Source organism: Microtus ochrogaster, chromosome 4 (genome assembly GCF_000317375.1).
Source record: "Microtus ochrogaster isolate Prairie Vole_2 chromosome 4, MicOch1.0, whole genome shotgun sequence".
NCBI lineage: Eukaryota > Metazoa > Chordata > Mammalia > Rodentia > Cricetidae > Microtus > Microtus ochrogaster.
In genome coordinates, this window is record NC_022011.1 from 10,557,244 (window position 1) to 10,569,003 (window position 11,760).

The following is an 11,760-nucleotide window of genomic DNA, read 5'->3' on the forward strand; positions in this document are numbered from 1 at the left end:
GACAAGTCATTTTCTAAGTTTTGCTTTGTCTATCTACAAAGTGGGGTTGGACCCTCCCCACACATACCTGTGTGGTAATGTTGATGGTACATGACAATTCATCACACTGTTATGTCTCTATCATTGCATTGATCAGAATTGTCCTCCCTTAATATCTGATCATTTGAGTTCTCACTAAGATAACTTGTAAGACCCAAGTCAAAGCCAGCTAATATTACCAGTTCTGATTGGGCAGATGTTATAAATAAGTTCCTTATGGGGGATAAAAAGAAACAAGCTAGGTAATGCTGGTCCACACCTTTAATCCTAGCACTCAGGAGACTGAGCCAGAAGGATCTCTGAGTTTGAGACCAGCCTTGCCTACAGAGCCAGGACAACCAAGGCTACATAGAGAAACCGTATCTTGGAAAAATAATACAATACAAAACAAAATCTACCACCACCATCAACAAAAACAAAAGAGAAAGAAAAGCAAATCAACATTAAGCACATATACACATAGATATTGATGTCTCTTAAAAAGAAATGAAATAAAAAAGATCCTCATATGAACAATAGATTTTGTAAATTAAGATATTTATCCTGAAATACATTACCATAGCCTAAGATTAAATTCGTTCCGACAGGCTGTATTAAGTCATGGGGTTTTATTTATAGCATATACAATATTAGTATATTTTATTGATGTCAATGTTGTTATTAAAATCAGTTGTTAATAAAAACACTTTCTATTGTATGTATGTGTCTTCTCTATGCCGTGGTTTCTGTTTTCATTTTGTTGATGAGAAACAATCAACCTACCTTTGTACCTGTTCCCTTTGCTTCAAAATTATTTACCACTGTTGAGAGCAATTCCATCACTTGTCATTAGGTCAGCCATTAATCAAATTTAAAACTGAATTCTTTGTGCTTTTCAAAATAATACAAAGAGAAAAATATGACTTTAAAAGTAAGAACTGCATTTATACATAAATAGGTCACAGCTGCAGAAGTAAACATAAATTTAGAAACAGAAGAGTGTACCTTGTAAAGTGCAATCAATTAAGGTTATGATTTGACGTTTTTCCCCAGTGAAGAAGGAAGTCTACTGTAAAGTTTATGCCATTTGAACCCTTGAATAACCCTGGATATGGCAGAGTAATTTATTGTTTAGAAAGAAGGGGAGTCTAGATATTTATTACAAGTCCCTGTCAAAGGTGTAGAGGTAGAATGGGAAGAAGCTAGGACTCCCAGCTAAACCTCTGATTTCATAGCTAATATGAGAATGCTAGATTTCTTTGAATTCTTTCCTGTATCCCTCACTACTTCTCTCCCTCCCTCCTTCCTCCCTCCCTCCCATCCTTTCTACCTCCTCTTCGTTTTTTCTTTCCATTTTTTCATTTCTTTCCTTGTCTTTCATAGTCGGAGCTCACAACCAAGAGATTGTTTTAGATTATTCTGACCTCAAACTTCTACTCTCTCTGCACTCACGTCCCAAGTCCTACAATTACAGACGTGAGCACCACTAGAGCCAGGAACCTTGAACTTCACTTTTGATAGGGAAGAGTTTTGTTGAAAGGGCTTCCGTCAGAAAGAAAACTGTTCACGTGGACATTTTTCTTCTCCTTCTCTAGTATAATAAAGATATTAAGTCAACAATTTCCATTGAGCATTTGCTATGTGAAGTCACTGAATTAAACTTGGGGAGAAAAAAAATTACAACGGCTAGTCTCAGCTTGCAATGTCTCACAATCTATTTCAGAGGAAATGTTTTTTTTCAACAAATATAGTAAGCATTATGATGTCTTTTCAATAATTGATATCTGGAGTAACTGTTGTTTGGTGTAGATGACTAAAGTTTCCTACCATAGTAGAAATTTCATGGGCACGTATTGCCATTTGTGTAATTAAATAATCTGAACTACATAAATTCACAATATTTTTAGCCAGTATATTACCAACACACCCATTTAAAATTTATTGTTTGGAGTTTGACTGGAATAAAATTGTCTGATATGTATTTTAGTAAGTTAATTCTGATGTTATTTTGAATAATGCTTTGCGGAGAAATGATACTTAAATAATTCACATAGCAGTTGCTAAGTAAGCACTGGGCAGATGAGGGTTTCAGTTTAGCTTAAGAAGTTACAATGAAATTCAAAATAGACTGAAAGTTCAATAATCAATAAAGAATGAATTCAAATTATGTTCCTAAAACGGCAAAGCACTTGTAAAGTGTATTGATTATAGCTTCGATAGTACACAATCCTTTCTGAGCCAACAAGGAAAGCTCTTATAAACATTATCTTATTTGGGCCTCATATGGCCTTGGAGTAGTGGCTTCTTAATGAAATTTACACATTGCTCTGTAACTTTTCACATTATTACACTTGAGTATGTTCAAATAAAAGCAAAAGGTGGTTATCTTTCCAGGGAACCGAATTCTTATTGTTTCTGAAAAAAAAAATTTTCTCTTTTTCAAAAAAACAAGCTGATAAAAGAGATGGAGTGAGGAGACTTAGAATTATATAGAAATAGAAAAATAAGCATCACAGAAAATCTGATGTTTTATTTTTATAAGCCTATAGAGATGATGCCAGTGTTCTTAGAGCAACAAAACCAATAGAATGAATATGCGCATTCAAGTGGGATTCCTTAGATTGGCTTAAAGCAGACAGTTGAGGCATCCACCAATAGCTGCTGTTCTACTGAAAGCATGAGACCCTGCTGCCAAGAGCTCAGCAGCTCCGACTTTGAGGGCCTACAGGATTCCAGGAGAACTTTTTATCTCAGGTCCATATTCAATGAAGATAGGTTCAGGTGCCATGAAGAATGACAGTAACGGTAGTGGCAGTAGCAAGATGACAGGAGGTTTGACGAACTTACCTACATAACATGAAGGCAAACAGGTGAAAAACAAAAGGTTTTTTTTTTTCTCCTACTTCTATTTATTTGGGCTGCCACTGGATAGTTCTGTCCACATTTTGTGTGTCTCTTCCAAATTCAATTTAACTTTTCAGGAAAAATTCCTCACTGATGCACGTAGGGGCTTGTCTGTAAGTTGATGCCAGAGGCAGTTAAGGTGGAAACCAAGATGAACTACCACACAAATTAAATGCCTTTTTTGGTGTTGATCAGAAGACACGAATTACTTAGATACTCTGAGAAATAGACAGAAAAATGGAGTTTGGAATGAAAGGGGCTTAATGGAGTTTATGACTAAAAGATCAAATGAGTCAGGAAGCCAAATTTGCAGGAAAGTTCTTCATGTCAGATTCTCATCAGTTAGAAAAGAAAAAAGAAGAAGAAAGGGAGGGAGGGAGGGAGGGAGGGAGGGAAGGAAGGGAAGGAAGGAAGGGGAACAGGCCAGGCAGTTCTGATAGCATTGTGAACTAATACCTGGGGATCCTTGGAGTGGTTGAAGCATCTCGTATTGCACACAGGCATCCAGTTTCTAGCATATAAACTATGCTCAGGCATGGGCTTGGAGGTGTCTAGAAAGTTCTTTCTTTAACTGAGAAGTCCTGTCTTATGAACCAGTGAATGCCATGATAAGAATGGCAACATGCAGAGTCATCAAGTCTTGGCCAGTTACGAGACGTGTGCATTGTAAAATACACTCCATGTAACACAAGCATCAAAAATGTCATCTAACTTTGTCCTGGATTTAAAATCCTAGAAATAGTAAAGAAATTGTCACAAATGGGCAGAAACCTCTGTAAGGACACTGTGCCTCTGAAGGCATTTGTCATTGTTAGCTTCAGTTGTCAGTTTGACACAAGTAGGAAGAGGAAAACTCCGTTAAAGAATGGCCTCTATCAAAGGGCCTCTAGGCATGCCTTTGTGGTGGTTTCTTGCTGATTGACATAGGAGGACCGTGCCCACCATGAGCGGTAGCATCCCTAGGCAGGTGGGCCCAGGTTTTATAAGAAAGGTAGCTGAACATGACCCTGGAAGCAAGTCAATAAATAGCATTCATGCATATTTTCTACTTTTATTTCTAACCACATGTTTATATCTTGAATTCCTGTCCCGACTTGCCTTTCTGGTAGATAGTGATCTGGGAATTGTAAAATAAAAGAGTCCCTTTCCTCTCCAAGTTTATATTGTTCAGTATATTATCAGAACAACGGAAAACCAAAGTAGATAAGCATTTTTAATGAAATATCTCTATACATGTATGTGTTTGGTCTGTCTTTGATTTCAGGAAAGGAAACAGCACAATTCTGTCATAAAACATTATCAGTTATACAGGGTCAGACTTTTTCTCTTTTCACAAGGACCTGGCATGTTAGCCAAGGGTCAGTCAGACCTGTAGGTAAAGTGGTTAACATCCTGACAGAGACCACTCAACAGGCTGTACAATGAAGGTTATTCAGGGTCTTTGTGAAGTAGATTGTCCTTTGACCGTTGTCAGCAAATCCTTGGTGAGAGAACATTTTCAAGAGGTTAAAAAATTCCAAAGGATAAGAGACAGAAAACAAGCTTTATTTTGTTTTGTCCTCACAAGAATGTTAGAAGCTGAACTTTTGAATTTGGAACAGACAAATTCTGCTTCCCAGGGCTTATTACTTTTTCCCAATGTAGAATTAGGTTGTGCTGATGTAATAATTTAACTCAGGAAGGTTCCCTCACTTATTTCAGATATCAAGACCACCGAGAGACACAGAATTGTCTCATTTTGTGTCTTCATTTTGCAAATGAACACACAAGTGCTTAGAAAGAATGAGTTAAAAAAGTTCCCCAAGCTTTTAAATAAAAATATGCTGTCCAATTGTGATAACAGGAAAATTGAAGCATGAACATGAAACATGAACAGCCATTCTTTAATAGAACAATCACTATAGTTTTGGCATGATGCTGCTTGTATGCAGTCACCTCATCAAATTTGTGTTTGTTAATTCCACACAGTTATTTGAAAAGCACCTTAATGTCTTTTGAGTATCACCAATGACAGAGCCGCGGCACTTTGAGAAATTCCTTGCTCAAATTGTTTGAAGTTGTATTGAAAGTAAATTTGCCTAATTCTAATTCCACATCCCAGTTTTTTTTTTTTTTCTCTTCCAAGCTGCCACTTGACATCCACATGGTGTATCTTACATCAAGAGAGGTCTTTGGCTTGGAAAGTGACATACTGACCTTAAAACAGTCTCGGGTTTCCTGTATAAGTAGGCATAAGAGGGAGGCAGTGCAGTGTTTGGAAAGATGTGAGTGGAAGCAATTGTAAAATGCACCATGATTTTTGTGAATAGCTTTTATTATGGTACTTCAAAAGGCTCAAAATAGCTTATTTGTAGTCTAAAAATATTGCTGTTTTTCTTTTCTCTCTCCACCACCCCCAATACCATATGTTTGCTTATGCCATTTTGGGCACAGACGGGGAGCAATGTCGCATTTCTTTCAACCGCTCCAGTTTGAGGAGAGCAGGGAAGCAGCAGTCGCACTGCACGCTAAGCAACTGAAGACAGAACTTGTAAATGAAATGCTGGGCGAGAAAACAGTAAATTCTTAATTATCTGAGGAAACCAGGGTGAAGTTTCAGGACAGTCCGAGCTTTGCTCCAGGCAAGCTAGAGTATGAAAAATGACCTGCTGAAAAATAAACCAACTTAATTCATTGACCTTTTTTTTTTTTTCCTTTCTTTCTTGAAACTAAGACCATCTTTCTTCATTGGATACAAATAACATTTGTCTCAGTGGAACCTGTAAAAGGAAGAAAGGAAAAAAAATACTCCTTGGGGGGAAAACCACGTAATGAATGGTTCTCTTTTAGAAAAATCAAGATAATAATGGAGTCTTCATGGAATGCCTGAACAGAATTGAGTCAGTTTAATGCCTTCAGAGTCAGTGATAAATTGCAAACACGCAGGGCACAGGGTCTCTTTTTAATCAGGATTGCTTAGGTTAACCTGGCTATAGGATCAGCTTTGTGGGTGTCTTTGAGGAGTGAGCATAGATTTTCAGGCAAACCAAATGTGCTGGACTATGCACAAACAACTAGGAATGCCTTCATAGTTCTCATTAATTGGTATTTATTCAACCTCCTCATTCTAAGTCATGCTCTAGGCACTAAGGGTGAGGCCTTGCGCATACCAAATGCTAAATGCGCATTAAATTCACAACATATAATTATAAACCATTGCATTTGGATATATCTTACACGGCAGATACATAAAGCATGCACATGGATATAGGGAACAGGAAACAGGTTTCATTATTTATGGATAATGAGAATTGCTCAAACTTCTATAGAAAAAGAAAATCAGAATGTTTTCTTAAAGTTCTCAAGGATTTCTGAAACTTTGATGGCATTGGAACAGGCGGCAGATTTGGCTGTGGGAAAACTGCTAATAAGGTCTTGCATTCAAACCAAATCTGCTGGCATCTTAGTGCAGACATGTAATATCAGAGTTGAGGAGGAAGAGAGAGCAAGACTAGGTTTCAGGCCCGCCTGTGCTAAATGCTGCTTCAAAAAAGATATTTTAATAATTTAATCATATTTCCAATTGCGAGTAGAGGAATTAATGACAATTGTGTTTTAAATATTAATATAATTACTATTAATGACATCTATGAAAAAGGAATAATGAAAAAATAAGTCATCTTAACATGGAAATGATAAAGTAAAAGGAAAGTGCGAGAAGGAGAAAAAGAGAGAGAGGAGGAGGAGGAGCATGGGATGGAGGGAGAGAGAGAGAGATGCTGGTGATAAGTTTTAGTGGATAAATATATGTCATGTCAAGTACCCTGGGTTCAATACTCTACAATGCAAAGAAAGATTAAATGGCCAGGGGAAAATGTCTTTCTTAAATCCCTCTTGGGATCAGATTTTTATTGGGAGAGATTTTTTTTTCCATGACATTTCCTAGAATTTTTATGTACCATTTTTATAGATTTTGTGATGAAATATTTCATCTTATTAATCAGAATTATTGCAATAGCAATGAGGTACAGTGTACTTCCATGTATGCATATGGTATACCTTAACTAAATATAACTTAAAGGTATGTCAGTATTAATACTCATTTATAACCATTCATAATGTAAAAAATATACTGTATTAAAATCATTCTAACAAATTAAAAATAACCTTAGTGTTCCTAACCATGATTTTTTCTTGTTTAAATGAAAATAATATGTGTTAATTTTGATCTGTTTTTTGGTAGAACGTTTTCACCCTCAAAAGCATAGTGTTCTAAGTGTGATAGCCTAACAGAGGAGTATCGTAAGAGGTAGTGGCTGCTCACAGGTTACTTACAGTTCAGGTTTAAAACTCGGTAGTGAACACTGTATAAAAATTCTATGAAGCAAGTGTGTTCTGGTGGCTTGTGCCAAGATTTACACTCTTGCTTATTCCTATGCTAGATACAGGAGTTATTTTAAAAACATATCATTAAAGATACCATTGTAAAGATTCCTGAATTTAAATGGTATGGCCACAGCGATACAGGTGACAAATGCTTGGTATATATAGTTTATAGTCTATATGTTTTTAACAAATAGATAAATGAATAAGTTAATGGGTGAGAAGTGAGAATCTAAAGTGATTAATTTTACTTGTACTGAATTGTAAACCTCTGCATTATTTGGAATGCCCAGCTGTGATGGTGATGAAGAGGATATAACTGAATTTTAAATTTTTAATAACGCTGTACACAAGATTTACAGACCTACACCCACAGTGAAAGCCATGCCTTTTCATGCTGCTCATTAAATTTTCTTCTTTTTAAGCATGACAGCTAGGTGCTATGTTTATATAGACACAGGTATATAAGTTACTGTTGGAGACAAAGTGGATGGAGTGAATCCTGTGAGCACATTAACAGTCCTAAAATTTATAAAATATTGCAAGAACACAGACCTATTGCATTTTCCTGGGTGTGATGCAATCAGTGCGACTCTCTTGTACTTAGCCTTTAATGGAACTGTCTGGAAGTCCAGAGAGACTTAGCAGGTGGTGAGCATAACTATAATAGAAAGAGACGTTTCCCGACAAGGTCTTTGGATGTGTGCGATGAGGAGAAAAGCTCAGAGCACACAGCCTGCTACTCACAGAAGCCACACTTGAGGACACTGAGATGGGGCAGAAGAGAAGTGAAAGGAAATATATAACTTCTGAATGATATTCTTCCAGTAATAGCATATCGAACAGCATCAGGAATGTTTTACAGCTTACTGTCTCAAGTTTATAACAGGAATTCCTTGTTATTTTATATTTCTATTATAACGTTCTTTTTTCCCCTTTAAAATCCATCCCTGTTTCATATGAATGAACTAAAAATGATTTGCTGAAGGAGCAGGCTTATTTTCACGTATTTTATAATGAAAGTTGTTTATCCAAGATTTAAAAAAAATGAGCTTATTTCCAGAAGATGCAAATATGTGAAAATTGTTATACATTTGAAAATGTATATGTTGTGCAGATAAGATGGCTTAATGGTAGAACATTTGCCTGGCAGGCTCAAGGATTGTATTTTATCCAAGACTCTATAGGAATGAATAGATATCCACACAGATACAGATCAATAGCAACTTTGTGTTTAAATGTTACAATTCCCTATCTCTAGTTCCTACAGCCTCATTCTGCATTATCAAAACTTAAGACTAAATTAAATTACCTCTTCAGAAATGCTGGGCAGACAATAACTCTTCTCTGTTTTGGCAAAGGTGACTTTAGACAGAACTACCAACAATAAAGCCTATTAAAAGTTCCAATTTAAAAAAAATTAAAATATTTTATGCACATTATATTTGGGATATTATAGAAAGGATTTAATTAACACTAGAGGCAAAATCCCTTAAACCTAAGGAGTATTCCTAGTTAGTCTAAGATAATAGTAGGAACTGATTAAAAGGCTGAAGAGCAGCAATGACAAACACTCTAGTTCCTTAAGCATTCAAAAATTTCAGCAATAACAGTATAAAATAATTTTCTTTTGGCTAAATCATGAGAGACTAACTCTTCTCTCTCTGAGAAAGACTAGTAAAATATATTCATATGAATAAAAGCTTCTATTATACTTAAAACGATCTGATCTAGTTCAACTTCACACATCACTCTCCAGCTCTTGCTTAGAGGTGCCATCCACAGAGATCTGGGTTCACATCTATTAATTAATATTACAACTCCTCCAGAGGTGTCCACAGGTCTATCTGACTTAGGCAATTCCCCAATTGGTGATTTTTCTCTCAGATGAATTTAGGCTATGCCAAGGTGACAGTTAAAACTAAAACCAAGATCCTAAAAGTTTAGAAGGGGTATACTTGATAAATACCAGTATCTGAGTATTAAGGAACTGTAGATATAACGTTGCTGATTGCAGTCTAGCAAACCAAGGGTGCTTATAGGTTGTGCATAAGATTAGAAGACTAGACTGGACTGTTTATCCATGGCTGCTGTTTCTTTCATCCAGGAGCAATGATGCATTATAACAGCAACATAAGTAACTCTTTGAACATCAAACTAGAAACCCAGTTGGGGTATCATAGATAGTAGCCACTAAAAATCTTCTCTATGCCACTTTTATAGCTTTCTTAAAAATTACAAAATGAGTGTTGGAATTTTTAGTATATGTAAAAGACAAATAAATAAAAACTCAAAGAAAATGAAACTTTGGCAATTATTCATATCTGTCTGATTTCAAACTCTACCCACTTGCAAATGCAGGAGATTGTATGCAGGGATTATATCAAGGCAAAGAATCTAGGGCCAGAGAGTTTAGAAAAGAAAAAGAGGTGTTCTAAGTATGTTAATATTCACCTTCCTATTATTGTTGCCTTTCAACTAAATAATACATGCATATTTGTCTCTTTCACTGTCAGAAACATGATAGTGTGTGTGATAGACAGAACTGGCCTCCTGAAGCTTACAGGCCTCTGCAGATGCCATTGTAAATGATTAAGCTTCCACTGCATATTTTCTCTACAGAGTCCAAATGTTATAAGAACATTGTAAGGAGATAAGATAGACAATTTGCTGTATTATTATTTGCACAATGGAGTTGAATTTTAGGAAGACAACATAGAAATAGAATTGAACATCTTGACAACCAGTCTAATCAATTTAGTTTCACCTGGACATAGATGATTTAGAATGTCTTCCTGTGGGGAATCCTAAACTGGGGCTACTTGCAAAGAGGGCAGTCTCACAGTCATCCCTTCATCCTTCAAAATACTGTCAGACTTTGTAGTTCAGTAGAACATTGTGAGTATACTTAATGTAAATATATTTTGTCTCGTAGGTAGATAATAATGCATGTATTAAGGTGAAATACTGAGATACTTGTACTTCAAACTCTGTGGGTATATGTTTAATTATACATCTGTATGTTCTGATGACTTTAGCTGTGCCCTTTAAGGTCAAAGAATGAAACCTGATGTCCTCCTCTATTTTTTAGCCTCTTATCTACTTGAGACAGATCCTCTGGGGGCCCTGAATCTCACTGTCCTTCACCTAAGCTGCCAGATAGCCAGTCATATTAAGCCTCTCATCTCTGCCACCTCTGCTCTTAGTCCTGTGGCTACAGGCGTATGATGTAACCACACCCTGAACTTAAGCACATGTGGTGAGGATCCAAACTCAGGTCATCATTCTTTTACAGAAGCCACTGAACCATTCCTCAAGTCCCTACCCCCAAATTGTTAAAGAAGTATTTGTAGAATGAACAGTTATTTTTTGAACTTTTTTATACCTGATATCATACTGAGAATTAATTATGAAAAAAATAAGCATACTTTAAAATGAGAAGGACTGAGAGGAATACCAGTATATAAAATAAATAACATATTAGAAATAAATAGAACTTAAGGATCATATTGGAACCCATTAACAACTTGAGATAATGGGTAATTCAAGATTCAGAATGATCAATAAAATTTCTTCATGCATGATAGGTATATATTTGTTTAACCAGTTATGTATGCGTATATAAAATATATTTGGAGAATTACTTTTCAAGGACTCCTCTGTGAGACGGACACTAGTGCAACTTCCGTTTACATCTGACTAATTGTAATATAACTTGTTATATGATCTACTTTAGAAGCCATTATTGTACTGACACATATGAAACCATTGAAGAAGAAATTAAGGTGTATTAATTGCAATGAACTTAATTTTGAAGGACTATGTTAAACAATAGGATGGACTTTAAGTTTTGTTTCCCTGCTTTCCTTCTCAACAGAATATAAGTTAACATGCCAGACACAAATAGGAATAATAGAAAGCAATATGTGTCAGACCTTGGGCAGTAAAAGCAGATAAAGTACTTGGTAATGGCACAGGCTGGGAGTGAATCTTGTCTGGTCCTCTGGTTCTATTTTGCAAAATGAGTTCAAGGAAATAAGTGGCCTCATAATGTTTGTACAATCAACTCTTCTCTCTCTTTAGACTTCACCCTGAACATTTTTATTCTGGTCCAACTAAATATGAAAAATAACACTTTTATCAAGAATATTTTATGAGATTTAAAAATTTTCAGGTTCAGGAAAAAAACCCAAAGGCTATTGGTAACAGGAATTGAGAAAATATTTATAAGGGCAAACCAGGTTAATATTGATCCTCACCATATAATTTCTGGAGTTATTCTTCAACACATGAAAGGAAATAAGTCCATCCTTTCCTGTGTTCTATTTCCTTGGCACCAATTATAGGAAATTGTAGCAATTAAATATAAGAGTCACCACAGTAGAATGTGTTTTGAAAGGCCATCACACTTTAACAGATTTGAAAATATTTTTGGGAAAAAAAAATCACTTTTTTTAAAAAAAATTTTTCCTTTTT

General features: G+C 35.7%; 1 protein-coding gene across 4 annotated transcripts in view; it reads left to right on the top strand.

Moving 5' to 3' along the window:
- Cdh8 (cadherin 8) overlaps window positions 1-11,760 on the top strand; it is a 368,006-nt gene that overhangs the window by 182,039 nt on the left and 174,207 nt on the right. The gene's annotated exons all lie outside the window — the stretch shown is intronic.